This window comes from Stegodyphus dumicola, chromosome 9, assembly GCF_044657685.1.
Source record: "Stegodyphus dumicola isolate Sdum_Otavi_A_Nest chromosome 9, ASM4465768v1".
Classification (NCBI taxonomy): Eukaryota; Metazoa; Arthropoda; class Arachnida; order Araneae; family Eresidae; genus Stegodyphus; species Stegodyphus dumicola.
In genome coordinates this window covers 61203608-61229391 of record NC_140776.1, presented here as the reverse complement: position 1 = coordinate 61229391, position 25784 = coordinate 61203608, and positions in this window count along the sequence as shown.

Below are 25784 nucleotides of genomic sequence, written 5' to 3'. Positions count from 1 at the left end.
GGGGCTTCTATAATTAAGACACAATAACACTCCGAATAAATACTAATTCAGAAGTCAAACAACAAAAATCAGCGTTATACCTACAAAATTTTCACAGGACTAGTTTCGATGGTTTTACCGAACCATCATCTTCAGCTGCAAAACCGCAAATGAACAAGATAGGAAATAATGATTAGATAAGATAAGAAACCCTGGACAAGAATAAGCAAGTGGCGCCATCTGTTGGCGAAACCAGAACAAAAACATAATTTCTCTAAAAGCCGAAGGCAAATTTGGATTGGAATTAGGATCGTTAACTAGAACAGAAAGATTGTTTTGAATGTGAAATGCCTCTAGAAAATCCAGTTCTCCAATGGAAGATGTTTTTTGAATAATTTTGGCAGCAGAAAAATTGAAAGTGTGATTTTCGGACCAACAATGTTGAGCAACAGAAGACTTCTGTGTTTCCTTTTTTCTAACATATGCCTCATGTTCTTTGACGCGAAATTTTAAGGCTCTCTTAGTTTGGCCAATGTAAATAAAACCACACTTGCAAGGAATCCTATAAATACCCCAGGAATTCATATCCGGAATGGGGTCCTTGAGTATAGAAGTTGGAATTTTATTGATGGGAGAATAAACAACCCGAAAGTTAAATTTCTGCAAAATATGTGCAACTTTATAGCTAATTGATGGAAAGAAGGGAATGACAACAGAATTTTTATAATCTCCTAAAATAAGAGTGTGGCTTTTAGTGTGTTCAGATGAGAATTTTTTAACTGCTTGATTAATAATGTTGGGTGAAAAGCCCCTGTCAATAGCTATTGCTTTTAAATAATTTAGTTCTTCATCAAGGGCTAGTTTGGAGGAGCAAACTTGAAGAGCACGGAAAACATAGGAATAAAATGAAGCTAACTTTTGTTTAGTCGGATGACATGATTTAAAGTGTGGTGGAAGGCAAACCGATGAAGGTTTACGGTAAACTGTAGTACTGAAGTTGGATGTGTTACGGGTGACCAGAATGTCGAGAAACTGAAGAGTAAAAGTATCGTCTACGTAGCGGAACCATGCCGGGAAGTTTAAAGATTCAAACAATTTTGATTCATAATAATGCATGTAGATATCAGCCAGGATGGGACTGAGGGGACTTCCCATGGCTAATCCCTCAGTTTGCTTGTAATATTTATTTTGGAAAACAAAATGTGTTTGTTTCAAACAGAGTTGAGTGAGAGAAATTAGCTCATCAATTTCGATGCAAGAGAAATGAAATTCGCGAAGTCTGCTTTCTAGACATCTTAATGCACCCTCCACTGGGACATTGGTGAATAATGATTTTACATCAAAAGAAACCATGAGTAAATTACTAGGAGAAATGTTTTTAACCTTTTTTACAAACTCCATTGAATTTTTTATGGTGTAAATGTTATTGTCTAATAGAGTGGAAAATCTAGAAACTAAATATTTAGCTAAAGGATACGAGGCAGTACCTAAATTTGATACAATAGGGCGGAAAGGAATACCACTTTTATGAATTTAGGGAAGAGCATGTAATCTGGCACAATTCGCAACAGATGCGATAAGCGAATGTTTTAAGTTGCTTGAAATGATTTGCGAAGATTTGATCGCAGTTTTTATTTTGGATAAGTCCGAAGGTGAAGGATCTTTAGGGATCGGATTATATGGTCCTTCGTTTAAGAGTTTAGTGACACCATCGATGTAAGTGTTCTTATCCATGACGACTATCTGGCCACCTTTGTCGGCCTTTGAAATGATAATATCCGGGTTAGAATGAATTTCGCGCATTGTAGCTCTTTCTCTCGCAGTTAGATTTGGTTTCAAAGGTTTATTATTGAATTTCACATTATGAGCGATAAGATGCCTAATCATTTCTTTCTGTGAATCTGAAACTTTACTGAACTTGAAAGCTTTTTCGATAGGAGCCAAAATCTTTGGAATCGAGGGTTTACAGGTTTGTGAGAGGTTAAAAATTATATTTTAGAATTCTCTCTTGTTCTTCTGAAAGACTAACATTAGAAATATTAACTATTGGCTTGATGTTTACAATGGGAAGATTTTTTGAACTACTTGAACTGGAAGACTGTAAAAGAAATTTCTCGAATTTAACTGCAAGGGTGTTTTTATGACGGTTAACTGCATTCTCCATTCTAGACCAAGACTTTTGTTCAAGGGCAGTGAATTTTGGATATTATTTAGCGAGTTCCAGATGAAGCTTATAGAGTTCATGTTCAATTTTGGACAATTGTTGACGTGTATCCCTTATCACGGACCGAAGTAAGGCAAGCTTGCAATTTAACAGAATTCTTGAAACGCGACTCGAAGGTTTTTGATTAGATTTGATTTGAATAAAATTGGGGATCAATTTTTTACATTTACATTTAAGTAAAAAGTCAAGATGATTCAAGAATTTTTGCCGTTTCAGGCGTAATTTAGTGAAACGATTAACGGATGAAGGCATGATAAAAAATGCAGAAAATCAAACTAAATTAACTGAGCAAAAATAAAGTACACACAAAACAGCAGAAAAATCCCTCACTGAAATGAATAGAAAACAAAACGTTTGTAAGCAAAATGCATGAAATCAGACAAGCAAAGCACAATATCCAAATGTACAAAACATAAACATAACTTGAAAATTGCAAAAATGTACTCACCGGAACTCCTACAATCACAAAATGGCGGCCACACCACGTGTTAAAAAGAAAGCAAAATGTAAGCCTGTTTGGGGCTTCTATAATTAAGACACAATAACACGCCGAATAAATACTAATTCAGAAGTCAAACAACAAAAATCAGCGTTATACCTACAAAATTTTCACAGGACTAGTTTCGATGGTTTTACCGAACCATCATCTTCAGCTGCAAAACCGCAAATGAACAAGATAGGAAATAATGATTAGATAAGATAAGAAACCCTGGACAAGAATAAGCAAGTGGCGCCATCTGTTGGCGAAACCAGAACTAAAACATAATTTCTCTAAAAGCCGAAGGCAAATATGGATTGGAATTAGGATCGTTAACTAGAACAGAAAGATTGTTTTGAATGTGAAATGCCTCTAGAAAATCCAGTTCTCCAATGGAAGATGTTTTTTGAATAATTTTCGCAGCAGAAAAATTGAAAATGTGATTTTCGGACCAACAATGTTGAGCAACAGGAGACTTCTGTGTTTCCTTTTTTCTAACATATGCCGAATGTTCTTTGACGCGAAATTTTAAGGCTCTCTTAGTTTGGCCAATGTAAATTAAACCACACTGGCAAGGAATCCTATAAATACCCCAGGAATTCATATCCGGAATGGGGTCCTTGAGTATAGAAGTTGGATTTTATTGATGGGAGAATAAAAAACCCGAAAGTTAAATTTCTGCAAAATATGTGCAACTTTATAGCTAATTGATGGAAAGAAGGGAATGACAACAGAATTTTTATAATCTCCTAAAATAAGAGTGTGGCTTTTAGTGTGTTGAGATGAGAATTTTTTAACTGCTTGATTAATAATGTTGGGTGAAAAGCCCCTGTCAATAGCTATTGCTTTTAATAATTTAGTTCTTCATCAAGGGCTAGTTTGGAGGAGCAAACTTGAAGAGCACGGAAAACATAGGAATAAAATGAAGCTAACTTTTGTTTAGTCGGATGACATGATTTAAAGTGTGGTGGAAGGCAAACCGATGAAGGTTTACGGTAAACTGTAGTACTGAAGTTGGATGTGTTACGGGTGACCAGAATGTCGAGAAACGGAAGAGAATTGCAAGTCTCAAGTTCAAAAGTGAACTGAATAGCAGGATCAATAGAATTCATTGTTGAAAGAACTTTATTTAAATCATCTTTATTACCTTCAAACAGGGTAAAAGTATCGTCCACGTAGCGGAACCATGCCGGGAAGTTTAAAGTTTCAAACAATTTTGATTCATAATAATGCATGTAGATATCAGCCAGGATGGGACTGAGGGGACTTCCCATGGCTAATCCCTCAGTTTGCTTGTAATATTTATTTTGGAAAACAAAATGTGTTTGTTTCAAACAGAGTTGAGTGAGAGAAATTAGCTCATCAATTTCGATGCAAGAGAAATGAAATTCGCGAAGTCTGGTTTCTAGACATCTTAATGCACCCTCCACTGGGACATTGGTGAATAATGAATTTACATCAAAAGAAACCATGAGTAAATTACTAGGAGAAATGTTTTTAACCTTTTTTACAAACTCCATTGAATTTTTTATGGTGTAAATGTTATTGTCTAATAGAGTGAAAAATCTAGAAACTAAATATTTAGCTAAAGGATACGAGGCAGTACCTAAATTTGATACAATAGGGCGGAAAGGAATACCACTTTTATGAATTTTGGGAAGAGCATATAATCTGGCACAATTCGCAACAGATGGGATAAGCGAATGTTTTAAGTTGCTTGAAATGATTTGCGAAGATTTGATCGCAGTTTTTATTTTGGATAAGTCCGAAGGTGAAGGATCTTTAGGGATCGGATTATATGGTCCTTCGTTTAAGAGTTTAGTGACACCATCTATGTAAGTGTTCTTATCCATGACGACTATCTGGCCACCTTTGTCGGCCTTTGAAATGATAATATCCGGGTTAGAATGAATTTCGCGCATTGTAGCTCTTTCTCTCGCAGTTAGATTTGGTTTCAAAGGTTTATTATTGAATTTCACATTATGAGCGATAAGATGCCTAATCATTTCTTTCTGTGAATCTGAAACTTTACTGAATTGAAAGCTTTTTCGATAGGAGCCAAAATCTTTGGAATCGAGGGTTTACAGGTTTGTGAGAAGTTAAAATTATATTTTAGAATTCTCTCTTGTTCTTCTGAAAGACTAACGTTAGAAATATTAACTATTGGCTTGATGTTTACAATGGGAAGATTTTTTGAACTACTTGAACTGGAAGACTGTAAAAGAAGTTTTTCGAATTTAACTGCAAGGTTGTTTTTATGACGGTTAACTGCATTCTCCGTTCTAGACCAAGACTTTTGTTCAAGGGCAGTGAATTTTGGATATGATTTAGCGAGTTCCAGATGAAGCTTATAGAGTTCATGTTCAATTTTGGACAATTGTTGACGTGTATCCCTTATCACGGACCGAAGTAAGGCAAGCTTGCAATTTAACAGAATTCTTAAAACGCGACTCGAAGGTTTTTGATTAGATTTGATTTGAATAAAATTGGGGATCAATTTTTTACATTTACATTTAAGTAAAATTCAAGATGATTCAAGAATTTTTGCCGTTTCAGGCGTAATTTAGTGAAACGATTAACGGATGAAGGCATGATAAACAATGCAGAAAATCAAACTAAATTAACTGAGCAATAATAAAGTACACACAAAACAGCAGAAAAATCCCTCACTGAAATAAATAGAAAACAAAACGTTTGTAAGCAAAATGCATGAAATCAGACAAGCAAAGCACAATATCCAAATGTACAAAACATAAACATAACTTGAAAATTGCAAAAATGTACTCACCGAAACTCCTACAATCACAAAATGGCGGCCACACCACGTGTAAAAAAGAAAGCAAAATGTAAGCCTGTTTGGGGCTTCTATAATTAAGACACAATAACACTCCGAATAAATACTAATTCAGAAGTCAAACAACAAAAATCAGCGTTATACCTACAAAATTTTCACAGGACTAGTTTCGATGGTTTTACCGAACCATCATCTTCAGCTGCAAAACCGCAAATGAACAAGATAGGAAATAATGATTAGATAAGATAAGAAACCCTGGACAAGAATAAGCAAGTGGCGCCATCTGTTGGCGAAACCAGAACAAAAACATAATTTCTCTAAAAGCCGAAGGCAAATTTGGATTGGAATTAGGATCGTTAACTAGAACAGAAAGATTGTTTTGAATGTGAAATGCCTCTAGAAAATCCAGTTCTCCAATGGAAGATGTTTTTTGAATAATTTTGGCAGCAGAAAAATTGAAAGTGTGATTTTCGGACCAACAATGTTGAGCAACAGAAGACTTCTGTGTTTCCTTTTTTCTAACATATGCCTCATGTTCTTTGACGCGAAATTTTAAGGCTCTCTTAGTTTGGCCAATGTAAATAAAACCACACTTGCAAGGAATCCTATAAATACCCCAGGAATTCATATCCGGAATGGGGTCCTTGAGTATAGAAGTTGGAATTTTATTGATGGGAGAATAAACAACCCGAAAGTTAAATTTCTGCAAAATATGTGCAACTTTATAGCTAATTGATGGAAAGAAGGAAATGACAACAGAATTTTTATAATCTCCTAAAATAAGAGTGTGGCTTTTAGTGTGTTCAGATGAGAATTTTTTAACTGCTTGATTAATAATGTTGGGTGAAAAGCCCCTGTCAATAGCTATTGCTTTTAAATAATTTAGTTCTTCATCAAGGGCTAGTTTGGAGGAGCAAACTTGAAGAGCACGGAAAACATAGGAATAAAATGAAGCTAACTTTTGTTTAGTCGGATGACATGATTTAAAGTGTGGTGGAAGGCAAACCGATGAAGGTTTACGGTAAACTGTAGTACTGAAGTTGGATGTGTTACGGGTGACCAGAATGTCGAGAAACTGAAGAGTAAAAGTATCGTCTACGTAGCGGAACCATGCCGGGAAGTTTAAAGATTCAAACAATTTTGATTCATAATAATGCATGTAGATATCAGCCAGGATGGGACTGAGGGGACTTCCCATGGCTAATCCCTCAGTTTGCTTGTAATATTTATTTTGGAAAACAAAATGTGTTTGTTTCAAACAGAGTTGAGTGAGAGAAATTAGCTCATCAATTTCGATGCAAGAGAAATGAAATTCGCGAAGTCTGCTTTCTAGACATCTTAATGCACCCTCCACTGGGACATTGGTGAATAATGATTTTACATCAAAAGAAACCATGAGTAAATTACTAGGAGAAATGTTTTTAACCTTTTTTACAAACTCCATTGAATTTTTTATGGTGTAAATGTTATTGTCTAATAGAGTGGAAAATCTAGAAACTAAATATTTAGCTAAAGGATACGAGGCAGTACCTAAATTTGATACAATAGGGCGGAAAGGAATACCACTTTTATGAATTTAGGGAAGAGCATGTAATCTGGCACAATTCGCAACAGATGCGATAAGCGAATGTTTTAAGTTGCTTGAAATGATTTGCGAAGATTTGATCGCAGTTTTTATTTTGGATAAGTCCGAAGGTGAAGGATCTTTAGGGATCGGATTATATGGTCCTTCGTTTAAGAGTTTAGTGACACCATCGATGTAAGTGTTCTTATCCATGACGACTATCTGGCCACCTTTGTCGGCCTTTGAAATGATAATATCCGGGTTAGAATGAATTTCGCGCATTGTAGCTCTTTCTCTCGCAGTTAGATTTGGTTTCAAAGGTTTATTATTGAATTTCACATTATGAGCGATAAGATGCCTAATCATTTCTTTCTGTGAATCTGAAACTTTACTGAACTTGAAAGCTTTTTCGATAGGAGCCAAAATCTTTGGAATCGAGGGTTTACAGGTTTGTGAGAGGTTAAAAATTATATTTTAGAATTCTCTCTTGTTCTTCTGAAAGACTAACATTAGAAATATTAACTATTGGCTTGATGTTTACAATGGGAAGATTTTTTGAACTACTTGAACTGGAAGACTGTAAAAGAAATTTCTCGAATTTAACTGCAAGGGTGTTTTTATGACGGTTAACTGCATTCTCCATTCTAGACCAAGACTTTTGTTCAAGGGCAGTGAATTTTGGATATTATTTAGCGAGTTCCAGATGAAGCTTATAGAGTTCATGTTCAATTTTGGACAATTGTTGACGTGTATCCCTTATCACGGACCGAAGTAAGGCAAGCTTGCAATTTAACAGAATTCTTGAAACGCGACTCGAAGGTTTTTGATTAGATTTGATTTGAATAAAATTGGGGATCAATTTTTTACATTTACATTTAAGTAAAAAGTCAAGATGATTCAAGAATTTTTGCCGTTTCAGGCGTAATTTAGTGAAACGATTAACGGATGAAGGCATGATAAAAAATGCAGAAAATCAAACTAAATTAACTGAGCAAAAATAAAGTACACACAAAACAGCAGAAAAATCCCTCACTGAAATGAATAGAAAACAAAACGTTTGTAAGCAAAATGCATGAAATCAGACAAGCAAAGCACAATATCCAAATGTACAAAACATAAACATAACTTGAAAATTGCAAAAATGTACTCACCGGAACTCCTACAATCACAAAATGGCGGCCACACCACGTGTTAAAAAGAAAGCAAAATGTAAGCCTGTTTGGGGCTTCTATAATTAAGACACAATAACACGCCGAATAAATACTAATTCAGAAGTCAAACAACAAAAATCAGCGTTATACCTACAAAATTTTCACAGGACTAGTTTCGATGGTTTTACCGAACCATCATCTTCAGCTGCAAAACCGCAAATGAACAAGATAGGAAATAATGATTAGATAAGATAAGAAACCCTGGACAAGAATAAGCAAGTGGCGCCATCTGTTGGCGAAACCAGAACTAAAACATAATTTCTCTAAAAGCCGAAGGCAAATATGGATTGGAATTAGGATCGTTAACTAGAACAGAAAGATTGTTTTGAATGTGAAATGCCTCTAGAAAATCCAGTTCTCCAATGGAAGATGTTTTTTGAATAATTTTCGCAGCAGAAAAATTGAAAATGTGATTTTCGGACCAACAATGTTGAGCAACAGGAGACTTCTGTGTTTCCTTTTTTCTAACATATGCCGAATGTTCTTTGACGCGAAATTTTAAGGCTCTCTTAGTTTGGCCAATGTAAATTAAACCACACTGGCAAGGAATCCTATAAATACCCCAGGAATTCATATCCGGAATGGGGTCCTTGAGTATAGAAGTTGGATTTTATTGATGGGAGAATAAAAAACCCGAAAGTTAAATTTCTGCAAAATATGTGCAACTTTATAGCTAATTGATGGAAAGAAGGGAATGACAACAGAATTTTTATAATCTCCTAAAATAAGAGTGTGGCTTTTAGTGTGTTGAGATGAGAATTTTTTAACTGCTTGATTAATAATGTTGGGTGAAAAGCCCCTGTCAATAGCTATTGCTTTTAATAATTTAGTTCTTCATCAAGGGCTAGTTTGGAGGAGCAAACTTGAAGAGCACGGAAAACATAGGAATAAAATGAAGCTAACTTTTGTTTAGTCGGATGACATGATTTAAAGTGTGGTGGAAGGCAAACCGATGAAGGTTTACGGTAAACTGTAGTACTGAAGTTGGATGTGTTACGGGTGACCAGAATGTCGAGAAACGGAAGAGAATTGCAAGTCTCAAGTTCAAAAGTGAACTGAATAGCAGGATCAATAGAATTCATTGTTGAAAGAACTTTATTTAAATCATCTTTATTACCTTCAAACAGGGTAAAAGTATCGTCTACGTAGCGGAACCATGCCGGGAAGTTTAAAGTTTCAAACAATTTTGATTCATAATAATGCATGTAGATATCAGCCAGGATGGGACTGAGGGGACTTCCCATGGCTAATCCCTCAGTTTGCTTGTAAAATTTATTTTGGAAAACAAAATGTGTTTGTTTCAAACAGAGTTGAGTGAGAGAAATTAGCTCATCAATTTCGATGCAAGAGAAATGAAATTCGCGAAGTCTGCTTTCTAGACATCTTAATGCACCCTCCACTGGGACATTGGTGAATAATGAATTTACATCAAAAGAAACCATGAGTAAATTACTAGGAGAAATGTTTTTAACCTTTTTTACAAACTCCATTGAATTTTTTATGGTGTAAATGTTATTGTCTAATAGAGTGAAAAATCTAGAAACTAAATATTTAGCTAAAGGATACAAGGCAGTACCTAAATTTGATACAATAGGGCGGAAAGGAATACCACTTTTATGAATTTTGGGAAGAGCATATAATCTGGCACAATTCGCAACAGATGGGATAAGCGAATGTTTTAAGTTGCTTGAAATGATTTGCGAAGATTTGATCGCAGTTTTTATTTTGGATAAGTCCGAAGGTGAAGGATCTTTAGGGATCGGATTATATGGTCCTTCGTTTAAGAGTTTAGTGACACCATCTATGTAAGTGTTCTTATCCATGACGACTATCTGGCCACCTTTGTCGGCCTTTGAAATGATAATATCCGGGTTAGAATGAATTTCGCGCATTGTAGCTCTTTCTCTCGCAGTTAGATTTGGTTTCAAAGGTTTATTATTGAATTTCACATTGTGAGCGATAAGATGCGTAATCATTTCTTTCTGTGAATCTGAAACTTTACTGAATTGAAAGCTTTTTCGATAGGAGCCAAAATCTTTGGAATCGAGGGTTTACAGGTTTGTGAGAAGTTAAAATTATATTTTAGAATTCTCTCTTGTTCTTCTGAAAGACTAACGTTAGAAATATTAACTATTGGCTTGATGTTTACAATGGGAAGATTTTTTGAACTACTTGAACTGGAAGACTGTAAAAGAAGTTTTTCGAATTTAACTGCAAGGGTGTTTTTATGACGGTTAACTGCATTCTCCGTTCTAGACCAAGACTTTTGTTCAAGGGAAGTGAATTTTGGATATGATTTAGCGAGTTCCAGATGAAGCTTATAGAGTTCATGTTCAATTTTGGACAATTGTTGACGTGTATCCCTTATCACGGACCGAAGTAAGGCAAGCTTGCAATTTAACAGAATTCTTGAAACGCGACTCGAAGGTTTTTGATTAGATTTGATTTGAATAAAATTGGGGATCAATTTTTTACATTTACATTTAAGTAAAAAGTCAAGATGATTCAAGAATTTTTGCCGTTTCAGGCGTAATTTAGTGAAACGATTAACGGATGAAGGCATGATAAACAATGCAGAAAATCAAACTAAATTAACTGAGCAATAATAAAGTACACACAAAACAGCAGAAAAATCCCTCACTGAAATAAATAGAAAACAAAACGTTTGTAAGCAAAATGCATGAAATCAGACAAGCAAAGCACAATATCCAAATGTACAAAACATAAACATAACTTGAAAATTGCAAAAATGTACTCACCGAAACTCCTACAATCACAAAATGGCGGCCACACCACGTGTAAAAAAGAAAGCAAAATGTAAGCCTGTTTGGGGCTTCTATAATTAAGACACAATAACACGCCGAATAAATACTAATTCAGAAGTCAAACAACAAAAATCAGCGTTATACCTACAAAATTTTCACAGGACTAGTTTCGATGGTTTTACCGAACCATCATCTTCAGCTGCAAAACCGCAAATGAACAAGATAGGAAATAATGATTAGATAAGATAAGAAACCCTGGACAAGAATAAGCAAGTGGCGCCATCTGTTGGCGAAACCAGAACTAAAACACAATTTCTCTAAAAGCCGAAGGCAAATTTGGATTGGAATTAGGATCGTTAACTAGAACAGAAAGATTGTTTTGAATGTGAAATGCCTCTAGAAAATCCAGTTCTCCAATGGAAGATGTTTTTTGAATAATTTTGGCAGCAGAAAAATTGAAAATGTGATTTTCGGACCAACAATGTTGAGCAACAGGAGACTTCTGTGTTTCCTTTTTTCTAACATATGCCTCATGTTCTTTGACGCGAAATTTTAAGGCTCTCTTAGTTTGGCCAATGTAAATTAAACCACACTGGCAAGGAATCCTATAAATACCCCAGGAATTCATATCCGGAATGGGGTCCTTGAGTATAGAAGTTGGATTTTATTGATGGGAGAATAAACAACCCGAAAGTTAAATTTCTGCAAAATATGTGCAACTTTATAGCTAATTGATGGAAAGAAGGGAATGACAACAGAATTTTTATAATCTCCTAAAATAAGAGTGTGGCTTTTAGTGTGTTAAGATGAGAATTTTTTAACTGCTTGATTAATAATGTTGGGTGAAAAGCCCCTGTCAATAGCTATTGCTTTTAATAATTTAGTTCTTCATCAAGGGCTAGTTTGGAGGAGCAAACTTGAAGAGCACGGAAAACATAGGAATAAAATGAAGCTAACTTTTGTTTAGTCGGATGACATGATTTAAAGTGTGGTGGAAGGCAAACCGATGAAGGATTACGGTAAACTGTAGTACTGAAGTTGGATGTATTACGGGTGACCAGAATGTCGAGAAACGGAAGAGAATTGCAAGTCTCAAGTTCGAAAGTGAACTGAATAGCAGGATCAATAGAATTAATTGTTGAAAGAACTTTATTTAAATCATCTTTATTACCTTCAAACAGGGTAAAAGTATCGTCTACGTAGCGGAACCATGCCGGGAAGTTTAAAGTTTCAAACAATTTTGATTCATAATAATGCATGTAGATATCAGCCAGGATGGGACTGAGGGGACTTCCCATGGCTAATATCTCAGTTTGCTTGTAATATTTATTTTTGAAAACAAAATGTGTTTGTTTCAGACAGAGTTGAGTGAGAGAAATTAGCTCATCAATTTCGATGCAAGAGAAATGAAATTCGCGAAGTCTGCTTTCTAGACATCTTAATGCACCCTCCACTGGGACATTGGTGAATAATGAATTTACATCAAAAGAAACCATGAGTAAATTACTAGGAGAAATGTTTTTAACCTTTTTTACAAACTCCATTGAATTTTTTATGGTGTAAATGTTATTGTCTAATAGAGTGAAAAATCTAGAAACTAAATATTTAGCTAAAGGATACAAGGCAGTACCTAAATTTGATACAATAGGGCGGAAAGGAATACCACTTTTATGAATTTTGGGAAGAGCATATAATCTGGCACAATTCGCAACAGATGGGATAAGCGAATGTTTTAAGTTGCTTGAAATGATTTGCGAAGATTTGATCGCAGTTTTTATTTTGGATAAGTCCGAAGGTGAAGGATCTTTAGGGATCGGATTATATGGTCCTTCGTTTAAGAGTTTAGTGACACCATCGATGTAAGTGTTCTTATCCATGACGACTATCTGGCCACCTTTGTCGGCCTTTGAAATGATAATATCCGGGTTAGAATGAATTTCGCGCATTGTAGCTCTTTCTCTCGCAGTTAGATTTGGTTTCAAAGGTTTATTATTGAATTTCACATTATGAGCGATAGGATGCCTAATCATTTCTTTCTGTGAATCTGAAACTTTACTGAATTGAAAGCTTTTTCGATAGGAGCCAAAATCTTTGGAATCGAGGGTTTACAGGTTTGTGAGAAGTTAAAATTATATTTTAGAATTCTCTCTTGTTCTTCTGAAAGACTAACATTAGAAATATTAACTATTGGCTTGATGTTTACAATGGGAAGATTTTTTGAACTACTTGAACTGGAAGACTGTAAAAGAAGTTTTTCGAATTTAACTGCAAGGGTGTTTTTATGACGGTTAACTGCATTCTCCGTTCTAGACCAAGACTTTTGTTCAAGGGCAGTGAATTTTGGATATGATTTAGCGAGTTCCAGATGAAGCTTATAGAGTTCATGTTCAATTTTGGACAATTGTTGACGTGTATCCCTTATCACGGACCGAAGTAAGGCAAGCTTGCAATTTAACAGAATTCTTGAAACGCGACTCGAAGGTTTTTGATTAGATTTGATTTGAATAAAATTGGGGATCAATTTTATACATTTACATTTAAGTAAAAAGTCAAGAAGATTAAAGAGTTTTTGCCGTTTCAGGCGTAATTTAGTGAAACGATTAACGGATGAAGGCATGATAAACAATGCAGAAAATCAAACTAAATTAACTGAGCAATAATAAAGTACACACAAAACAGCAGAAAAATCCCTCACTGAAATAAATAGAAAACAAAACGTTTGTAAGCAAAATGCATGAAATCAGACAAGCAAAGCACAATATCCAAATGTACAAAACATAAACATAACTTGAAAATTGCAAAAATGTACTCACCGAAACTCCTACAATCACAAAATGGCGGCCACACCACGTGTAAAAAAGAAAGCAAAATGTAAGCCTGTTTGGGGCTTCTATAATTAAGACACAATAACACGCCGAATAAATACTAATTCAGAAGTCAAACAACAAAAATCAGCGTTATACCTACAAAATTTTCACAGGACTAGTTTCGATGGTTTTACCGAACCATCATCTTCAGCTGCAAAACCGCAAATGAACAAGATAGGAAATAATGATTAGATAAGATAAGAAACCCTGGACAAGAATAAGCAAGTGGCGCCATCTGTTGGCGAAACCAGAACTAAAACATAATTTCTCTAAAAGCCGAAGGCAAATTTGGATTGGAATTAGGATCGTTAACTAGAACAGAAAGAGTGTTTTGAATGTGAAATGCCTCTAGAAAATCCAGTTTTCCAATGGAAGATGTTTTTTGAATAATTTTCGCAGCAGAAAAATTGAAAATGTGATTTTCGAACCAACAATGTTGAGCAACAGGAGACTTCTGTGTTTCCTTTTTTCTAACTTATGCCTCATGTTCTTTGACGCGAAATTTTAAGGCTCTCTTAGTTTGGCCAATGTAAATTAAACCACACTGGCAAGGAATCCTATAAATACCCCAGGAATTCATATCCGGAATGGGGTCCTTGAGTATAGAAGTTGGAATTTATTGATGGGAGAATAAACAACCCGAAAGTTTAATTTCTGCAAAATATGTGCAACTTGATAGCTAATTGATGGAAAGAAGGGAATGACAACAGAATTTTTATAATCTCCTAAAATAAGAGTGTGGCTTTTAGTGTGTTGAGATGAGAATTTTTTAACTGCTTGATTAATAATGTTGGGTGAAAAGCCCCTGTCAATAGCTATTGCTTTTAAATAATTTAGTTCTTCATCAAGGGCTAGTTCGGAGGAGCAAACTTGAAGAGCACGGAAAACATAGGAATAAAATGAAGCTAACTTTTGTTTAGTCGGATGACATGATTTAAAGTGTGGTGGAAGGCAAACCGATGAAGGTTTACGGTAAACTGTAGTACTGAAGTTGGATGTGTTACGGGTGACCAGAATGTCGAGAAACGGAAGAGAATTGCAAGTCTCAAGTTCAAAAGTGAACTGAATAGCAGGATCAATAGAATTCATTGTTGAAAGAACTTTATTTAAATCATCTTTATTACCTTCGAACAGGGTAAAAGTATCGTCTACGTAGCGGAACCATGCCGGGAAGTTTAAAGTTTCAAACAATTTTCATTCATAATAATGCATGTAGATATCAGCCAGGATGGGACTGAGGGGACTTCCCATGGCTAATATCTCAGTTTGCTTGTAATATTTATTTTGGAAAACAAATTTGTTTGTTTCAAACAGAGTTGTGTGAGAGAAATTAGCTCATCAATTTCGATGCAAGAGAAATGAAATTCGCGAAGTCTGGTTTCTAGACATCTTAATGCACCCTCCACTGGGACATTGGTGAATAGTGATTTTACATCAAAAGTAACCATGAGTAAATTACTAGGAGAAATGTTTTTAACCTTTTTTACAAACTCCATTGAATTTTTTATGGTGTAAATGTTATTGTCTAATAGAGTGAAAAATCTAGAAACTAAATATTTAGCTAAAGGATACAAGGCAGTACCTAAATTTGATACAATAGGGCGGAAAGGAATACCACTTTTATGAATTTTGGGAAGAGCATATAATCTGGCACAATTCGCAACAGATGGGATAAGCGAATGTTTTAAGTTGCTTGAAATGATTTGCGAAGATTTGATCGCAGTTTTTATTTTGGATAAGTCCGAAGGTGAAGGATCTCTAGGGATCGGATTATATGGTCCTTCGTTTAAGAGTTTAGTGACACCATCGATGTAAGTGTTCTTATCCATGACGACTATCTGGCCACCTTTGTCGGCCTTTGAAATGATAATATCCGGGTTAGAATGAATTTCGTGCATTGTAGCTCTTTCTCTCGCAGTTAGATTTGGTTTCAAAGGTTTATTATTGAATTTCACATTATGAGCGATAGGATGCCTAATCATTTCTTTCTGTGAATCTGAAACTTTACTGAATTGAAAGCTTTTTCGATAGGAGCCAAAATCTTTGGAATCGAGGGTTTACAGGTTTGTGAGAAGTTAAAATTATATTTTAGAATTCTCTCTTGTTCTTCTGAAAGACTAACATTAGAAATATTAACTATTGTCTTGATGTTTACAATGGGAAGATTTTTTGAACTACTTGAACTGGAAGACTGTAAAAGAAGTTTTTCGAATTTAACTGCAAGGGTGTTTTTATGACGGTTAACTGCATTCTCCGTTCTAGACCAAGACTTTTGTTCAAGGGCAGTGAATTTTGGATAGGATTTAGCGAGTTCCAGATGAAGCTTATAGAGTTCATGTTCAATTTGGGACAATTGTTGACGTGTATCCCTTATCACGGACCGAAGTAAGGCAAGCTTGCAATTTAACAGAATTCTTGAAACGCGACTCGAAGGTTTTTGATTAGATTTGATTTGAATAAAATTGGGGATCAATTTTTTACATTTACATTTAAGTAAAAAGTCAAGATGATTCAAGAAATTTTGCCGTTTCAGGCGTAATTTAGTGAAACGATTAACGGATGAAGGCATGATAAACAATGCAGAAAATCAAACTAAATTAACTGAGCAATAATAAAGTACACACAAAACAGCAGAAAAATCCCTCACTGAAATAAATAGAAAACAAAAGGTTTGTAAGCAAAATGCATGAAATCAGACAAGCAAAGCACAATATCCAAATGTACAAAACATAAACATAACTTGAAAATTGCAAAAATGTACTCACCGAAACTCCTACAATCACAAAATGGCGGCCACACCACGTGTAAAAAAGAAAGCAAAATGTAAGCCTGTTTGGGGCTTCTATAATTAAGACACAATAACACGCCGAATAAATACTAATTCAGAAGTCAAACAACAAAAATCAGCGTTATACCTACAAAATTTTCACAGGACTAGTTTCGATGGTTTTACCGAACCATCATCTTCAGCTGCAAAACCGCAAATGAACAAGATAGGAAATAATGATTAGATAAGATAAGAAACCCTGGACAAGAATAAGCAAGTGGCGCCATCTGTTGGCGAAACCAGAACTAAAACATAATTTCTCTAAAAGCCGAAGGCAAATTTGGATTGGAATTAGGATCGTTAACTAGAACAGAAAGATTGTTTTGAATGTGAAATGCCTCTAGAAAATCCAGTTCTCCAATGGAAGATGTTTTTTGAATAATTTTGGCAGCAGAAAAATTGAAAATGTGATTTTCGGACCAACAATGTTGAGCAACAGGAGACTTCTGTGTTTCCTTTTTTCTAACATATGCCTCATGTTCTTTGACGCGAAATTTTAAGGCTCTCTTAGTTTGGCCAATGTAAATTAAACCACACTGGCAAGGAATCCTATAAATACCCCAGGAATTCATATCCGGAATGGGGTCCTTGAGTATAGAAGTTGGATTTTATTGATGGGAGAATAAACAACCCGAAAGTTAAATTTCTACAAAATATGTGCAACTTTATAGCTAATTGATGGAAAGAAGGGAATGACAACAGAATTTTTATAATCTCCTAAAATAAGAGTGTGGCTTTTAGTGTGTTGAGATGAGAATTTTTTAACTGCTTGATTAATAATGTTGGGTGAAAAGCCCCTGTCAATAGCTATTGCTTTTAAATAATTAATTCTTCATCAAGGGCTAGTTTGGAGGAGCAAACTTCAAGAGCACGGAAAACATAGGAATAAAATGAAGCTAACTTTTGTTTAGTCGGATGACATGATTTAAAGTGTGGTGGAAGGCAAACCGATGAAGGTTTACGGTAAACTGTAGTACTGAAGTTGGATGTGTTACGGGTGACCAGAATGTCGAGAAACGGAAGAGAATTGCAAGTCTCAAGTTCAAAAGTGAACTGAATAGCAGGATCAATAGAATTCATTGTTGAAAGAACTTTATTTAAATCATCTTTATTACCTTCAAACAGGGTAAAAGTATCGTCTACGTAGCGGAACCATGCCGGGAAGTTTAAAGTTTCAAACAATTTTGATTCATAATAATGCATGTAGATATCAGCCAGGATGGGACTGAGGGGACTTCCCATGGCTAATCCCTCAGTTTGCTTGTAATATTTATTTTGGAAAACAAAATGTGTTTGTTTCAAACAGAGTTGAGTGAGAGAAATTAGCTCATCAATTTCGATGCAAGAGAAATGAAATTCGCGAAGTCTGCTTTCTAGACATCTTAATGCACCCTCCACTGGGACATTGGTGAATAATGAATTTACATCAAAAGAAACCATGAGTAAATTACTAGGAGAAATGTTTTTAACCTTTTTTAGAAACTCCATTGAATTTTTTATGGTGTAAATGTTATTGTCTAATAGAGTGAAAAATCTAGAAACTAAATATTTAGCTAAAGGATACAAGGCAGTACCTAAATTTGATACAATAGGGCGGAAAGGAATACCACTTTTATGAATTTTGGGAAGAGCATATAATCTGGCACAATTCGCAACAGATGGGATAAGCGAATGTTTTAAGTTGCTTGAAATGATTTGCGAAGATTTGATCGCAGTTTTTATTTTGGATAAGTCCGAAGGTGAAGGATCTTTAGGGATCGGATTATATGGTCCTTCGTTTAAGAGTTGAGTGACACCATCGATGTAAGTGTTCTTATCCATGACGACTATCTGGCCACCTTTGTCGGCCTTTGAAATGATAATATCCGGGTTAGAATGAATTTCGCGCATTGTAGCTCTTTCTCTCGCAGTTAGATTTGGTTTCAAAGGTTTATTATTGAATTTCACATTAAGAGCCATAAGATGCCTAATCATTTCTTTCTGTGAATCTGAAACTTTACTGAATTGAAAGCTTTTTCGATAGGAGCCAAAATCTTTGGAATCGAGGGTTTACAGGTTTGTGAGAAGTTAAAATTATATTTTAGAATTCTCTCTTGTTCTTCTGAAAGACTAACATTAGAAATATTAACTATTGGCTTGATGTTTACAATGGGAAGATTTTTTGAACTACTTGAACTGGAAGACTGTAAAAGAAGTTTTTCGAATTTAACTGCAAGGGTGTTTTTATGACGGTTAACTGCATTCTCCGTTCTAGACCAAGACTTTTGTTCAAGGGCAGTGAATTTTGGATATGATTTAGCGAGTTCCAGATGAAGCTTATAGAGTTCATGTTCAATTTTGGACAATTGTTGACGTGTATCCCTTATCACGGACCGAAGTAAGGCAAGCTTGCAATTTAACAGAATTCTTGAAACGCGACTCGAAGGTTTTTGATTAGATTTGATTTGAATAAAATTGAGGATCAATTTTTTACATTTACATTTAAGTAAAAAGTCAAGATGATTCAAGAATTTTTGCCGTTTCAGGCGTAATTTAGTGAAACGATTAACGGATGAAGGCATGATAAACAATGCAGAAAATCAAACTAAATTAACTGAGCAATAATAAAGTACACACAAAACAGCAGAAAAATCCCTCACTGAAATAAATAGAAAACAAAACGTTTGTAAGCAAAATGCATGAAATCAGACAAGCAAAGCACAATATCCAAATGTACAAAACATAAACATAACTTGAAAATTGCAAAAATGTACTCACCGAAACTCCTACAATCACAAAATGGCGGCCACACCACGTGTAAAAAAGAAAGCAAAATGTAAGCCTGTTTGGGGCTTCTATAATTAAGACACAATAACACGCCGAATAAATACTAATTCAGAAGTCAAACAACAAAAATCAGCGTTATACCTACAAAATTTTCACAGGACTAGTTTCGATGGTTTTACCGAACCATCATCTTCAGCTGCAAAACCGCAAATGAACAAGATAGGAAATAATGATTAGATAAGATAAGAAACCCTGGACAAGAATAAGCAAGTGGCGCCATTTGTTGGCGAAACCAGAACTAAAACATAATTTCTCTAAAAGCCGAAGGCAAATTTGGATTGGAATTAGGATCGTTAACTAGAACAGAAAAATTTTTTTGAATGTGAAATGCCTCTAGAAAATCCAGTTCTCCAATGGAAGATGTTTTTTGAATAATTTTGGCAGCAGAAAAATTGAAAGTGTGATTTTCGGACCAACAATGTTGAGCAACAGAAGACTTCTGTGTTTCCTTTTTTCTAACATATGCCTCATGTTCTTTGACGCGAAATTTTAAGGCTCTCTTAGTTTGGCCAATGTAAATAAAACCACACTGGCAAGGAATCCTATAAATACCCCAGGAATTCATATCCGGAATGGGGTCCTTGAGTATAGAAGTTGGAATTTTATTGATGGGAGAATAAACAACCCGAAAGTTAAATTTCTGCAAAATATGTGCAACTTTATAGCTAATTGATGGAAAGAAGGGAATGACAACAGAATTTTTATAATCTCCTAAAATAAGAGTGCGGCTTTTAGTGTGTTGAGATGAGAATTTTTTAACTGCTTGATTAATAATGTTGGGTGAAAAGCCCCTGTCCATAGCTATTGCTTTTAAATAATTTAGTTCTTCATCAAGGGCTAGTTTGGAGGAGCAAACTTGAAGAGCACGGAAAACATAGGAATAAAATGAAGCTAACTTTTGTTTAGTCGGATGACATGATTTAAAGTGTGGTGGAAGGCAAACCGATGAAGGTTTACGGTAAACTGTAGTACTGAAGTTGGATGTGTTACGGGTGACCAGAATGTCGAGAAACGGAAGAGTAAAAGTATCGTCTACGTAGCGGAACCATGCCGGGAAGTTTAAAGATTCAAACAATTTTGATTCATAATAATGCATGTAGATATCAGCCAGGATGGGACTGAGGGGACTTCCCATGGCTAATCCCTCAGTTTGCTTGTAATATTTATTTTGGAAAACAAAATGTGTTTGTTTCAAACAGAGTTGTGTGAGAGAAATTAGCTCATCAATTTCGATGCAAGAGAAATGAAATTCGCGAAGTCTGCTTTCTAGACATCTTAATGCACCCTCCACTGGGACATTGGTGAATAATGATTTTACATCAAAAGAAACCATGAGTAAATTACTAGGAGAAATGTTTTTAACCTTTTTTACAAACTCCATTGAATTTTTTATGGTGTAAATGTTATTGTCTAATAGAGTGGAAAATCTAGAAACTAAATATTTAGCTAAAGGATACGAGGCAGTACCTAAATTTGATACAATAGGGCGGAAAGGAATACCACTTTTATGAATTTTGGGAAGAGCATATAATCTGGCACAATTCGCAACAGATGCGATAAGCGAATGTTTTAAGTTGCTTGAAATGATTTGCGAAGATTTGATCGCAGTTTTTATTTTGGATAAGTCCGAAGGTGAAGGATCTTTAGGGATCGGATTATATGGTCCTTCGTTTAGTGACACCATCGATGTAAGTGTTCTTATCCATGACGACTATCTGGCCACCTTTGTCGGCCTTTGAAATGATAATATCCGGGTTAGAATGAATTTCGCGCATTGTAGCTCTTTCTCTCGCAGTTAGATTTGGTTTCAAAGGTTTATTATTGAATTTCACATTATGAGCGATAAGATGCCTAATCATTTCTTTCTGTGAATCTGAAACTTTACTGAACTTGAAATCTTTTTCGATAGGAGCCAAAATCTTTGGAATCGAGGGTTTACAGGTTTGTGAGAGGTTAAAAATTATATTTTAGAATTCTCTCTTGTTCTTCTGAAAGACTAACATTAGAAATATTAACTATTGGCTTGATGTTTACAATGGGAAGATTTTTTGAACTACTTGAACTGGAAGACTGTAAAAGAACTTTCTCGAATTTAACTGCAAGGGTGTTTTTATGACGGTTAACTGCATTCTCCGTTCTAGACCAAGACTTTTGTTCAAGGGCAGTGAATTTTGGATATGATTTAGCGAGTTCCAGATGAAGCTTATAGAGTTCATGTTCAATTTTGGACAATTGTTGACGTGTATACCTTATCACGGACCGAAGTAAGGCAAGCTTGCAATTTAACAGAATTCTTGAAACGCGACTCGAAGGTTTTTGATTAGATTTGATTTGAATAAAATTGGGGATCAATTTTTTACATTTACATTTAAGTAAAAAGTCAAGATGATTCAAGAAATTTTGCCGTTTCAGGCGTAATTTAGTGAAACGATTAACGGATGAAAGCATGATAAACAATGCAGAAAATCAAACTAAATTAACTGAGCAATAATAAAGTACACACAAAACAGCAGAAAAATCCCTCACTGAAATAAATAGAAAACAAAACGTTTGTAAGCAAAATGCATGAAATCAGACAAGCAAAGCACAATATCCAAATGTACAAAACATAAACATAACTTGAAAATTGCAAAAATGTACTCACCGAAACTCCTACAATCACAAAATGGCGGCCACACCACGTGTAAAAAAGAAAGCAAAATGTAAGCCTGTTTGGGGCTTCTATAATTAAGACACAATAACACGCCGAATAAATACTAATTCAGAAGTCAAACAACAAAAATCAGCGTTATACCTACAAAATTTTCACAGGACTAGTTTCGATGGTTTTACCGAACCATCATCTTCAGCTGCAAAACCGCAAATGAACAAGATAGGAAATAATGATTAGATAAGATAAGAAACCCTGGACAAGAATAAGCAAGTGGCGCCATCTGTTGGCGAAACCAGAACTAAAACATAATTTCTCTAAAAGCCGAAGGCAAATTTGGATTGGAATTAGGATCGTTAACTAGAACAGAAAGATTTTTTTGAATGTGAAATGCCTCTAGAAAATCCAGTTCTGCAATGGAAGATGTTTTTGGAATAATTTTGGCAGCAGAAAAATTGAAAGTGTGATTTTCGGACCAACAATGTTGAGCAACAGAAGACTTCTGTGTTTCCTTTTTTCTAACATATGCCTCATGTTCTTTGACGCGAAATTTTAAGGCTCTCTTAGTTTGGCCAATGTAAATAAAACCACACTGGCAAGGAATCCTATAAATACCCCAGGAATTCATATCCGGAATGGGGTCCTTGAGTATAGAAGTTGGAATTTTATTGATGGGAGAATAAACAACCCGAAAGTTAAATTTCTGCAAAATATGTGCAACTTTATAGCTAATTGATGGAAAGAAGGGAATGACAACAGAATTTTTATAATCTCCTAAAATAAGAGTGCGGCTTTTAGTGTGTTGAGATGAGAATTTTTTAACTGCTTGATTAATAATGTTGGGTGAAAAGCCCCTGTCAATAGCTATTGCTTTTAAATAATTTAGTTCTTCATCAAGGGCTAGTTTGGAGGAGCAAACTTGAAGAGCACGGAAAACATAGGAATAAAATGAAGCTAACTTTTGTTTAGTCGGATGACATGATTTAAAGTGTGGTGGAAGGCAAACCGATGAAGGTTTATGGTAAACTGTAGTACTGAAGTTGGATGTGTTACGGGTGACCAGAATGTCGAGAAACGGAAGAGTAAAAGTATCGTCTACGTAGCGGAACCATGCCGGGAAGTTTAAAGTTTCAAACAATTTTGATTCATAATAATGCATGTAGATATCAGCCAGGATGGGACTGAGGGGACTTCCCATGGCTAATCCCTCAGTTTGCTTGTAATATTTATTTTGGGAAACAAAATGTGTTTGTTTCAAACAGAGTTGAGTGAGAGAAATTAGCTCATCAATTTCGATGCAAGAGAAATGAAATTCGCGAAGTCTGGTTTCTAGACATCTTAATGCACCCTCCACTGGGACATTGGTGAATAATGAATTTACATCAAAAGAAACCATGAGTAAATTACTAGGAGAAATGTTTTTAACCTTTTTTACAAACTCCATTGAATTTTTTATGGTGTAAATGTTATTGTCTAATAGAGTGAAAAATCTAGAAACTAAATATTTAGCTAAAGGATACGAGGCAGTACCTAAATTTGATACAATAGGGCGGAAAGGAAAACCACTTTTATGAATTTTGGGAAGAGCATATAATCTGGCACAATTCGCAACAGATGGGATAAGCGAATGTTTTAAGTTGCTTGAAATGATTTGCGAAGATTTGATCGCAGTTTTTATTTTGGATAAGTCCGAAGGTGAAGGATCTTTAGGGATCGGATTATATGGTCCTTCGTTTAAGAGTTTAGTGACACCATCGATGTAAGTGTTCTTATCCATGACGACTATCTGGCCACCTTTGTCGGCCTTTGAAATGATAATATCCGGGTTAGAATGAATTTCGCGCATTGTAGCTCTTTCTCTCGCAGTTAGATTTGGTTTCAAAGGTTTATTATTGAATTTCACATTATGAGCCATAAGATGCCTAATCATTTCTTTCTGTGAATCTGAAACTTTACTGAACTTGAAAGCTTTTTCGATAGGAGCCAAAATCTTTGGAATCGAGGGTTTACAGGTTTGTGAGAGGTTAAAAATTATATTTTAGAATTCTCTCTTGTTCTTCTGAAAGACTAACATTAGAAATATTAACTATTGGCTTGATGTTTACAATGGGAAGATTTTTTGAACTACTTGAACTGGAAGACTGTAAAAGAACTTTCTCGAATTTAACTGCAAGGGTGTTTTTATGACGGTTAACTGCATTCTCCGTTCTAGACCAAGACTTTTGTTCAAGGGCAGTGAATTTTGGATATGATTTAGCGAGTTCCAGATGAAGCTTATAGAGTTCATGTTCAATTTTGGACAATTGTTGACGTGTATACCTTATCACGGACCGAAGTAAGGCAAGCTTGCAATTTAACAGAATTCTTGAAACGCGACTCGAAGGTTTTTGATTAGATTTGATTTGAATAAAATTGGGGATCAATTTTTTACATTTACATTTAAGTAAAAAGTCAAGATGATTCAAGAAATTTTGCCGTTTCAGGCGTAATTTAGTGAAACGATTAACGGATGAAAGCATGATAAACAATGCAGAAAATCAAACTAAATTAACTGAGCAATAATAAAGTACACACAAAACAGCAGAAAAATCCCTCACTGAAATAAATAGAAAACAAAACGTTTGTAAGCAAAATGCATGAAATCAGACAAGCAAAGCACAATATCCAAATGTACAAAACATAAACATAACTTGAAAATTGCAAAAATGTACTCACCGAAACTCCTACAATCACAAAATGGCGGCCACACCACGTGTAAAAAAGAAAGCAAAATGTAAGCCTGTTTGGGGCTTCTATAATTAAGACACAATAACACGCCGAATAAATACTAATTCAGAAGTCAAACAACAAAAATCAGCGTTATACCTACAAAATTTTCACAGGACTAGTTTCGATGATTTTACCGAACCATCATCTTCAGCTGCAAAACCGCAAATGAACAAGATAGGAAATAATGATTAGATAAGATAAGAAACCCTGGACAAGAATAAGCAAGTGGCGCCATCTGTTGGCGAAACCAGAACTAAAACATAATTTCTCTAAAAGCCGAAGGCAAATTTGGATTGGAATTAGGATCGTTAACTAGAACAGAAAGATTTTTTTGAATGTGAAATGCCTCTAGAAAATCCAGTTCTGCAATGGAAGATGTTTTTGGAATAATTTTGGCAGCAGAAAAATTGAAAGTGTGATTTTCGGACCAACAATGTTGAGCAACAGAAGACTTCTGTGTTTCCTTTTTTCTAACATATGCCTCATGTTCTTTGACGCGAAATTTTAAGGCTCTCTTAGTTTGGCCAATGTAAATAAAACCACACTGGCAAGGAATCCTATAAATACCCCAGGAATTCATATCCGGAATGGGGTCCTTGAGTATAGAAGTTGGAATTTTATTGATGGGAGAATAAACAACCCGAAAGTTAAATTTCTGCAAAATATGTGCAACTTTATAGCTAATTGATGGAAAGAAGGGAATGACAACAGAATTTTTATAATCTCCTAAAATAAGAGTGCGGCTTTTAGTGTGTTGAGATGAGAATTTTTTAACTGCTTGATTAATAATGTTGGGTGAAAAGCCCCTGTCAATAGCTATTGCTTTTAAA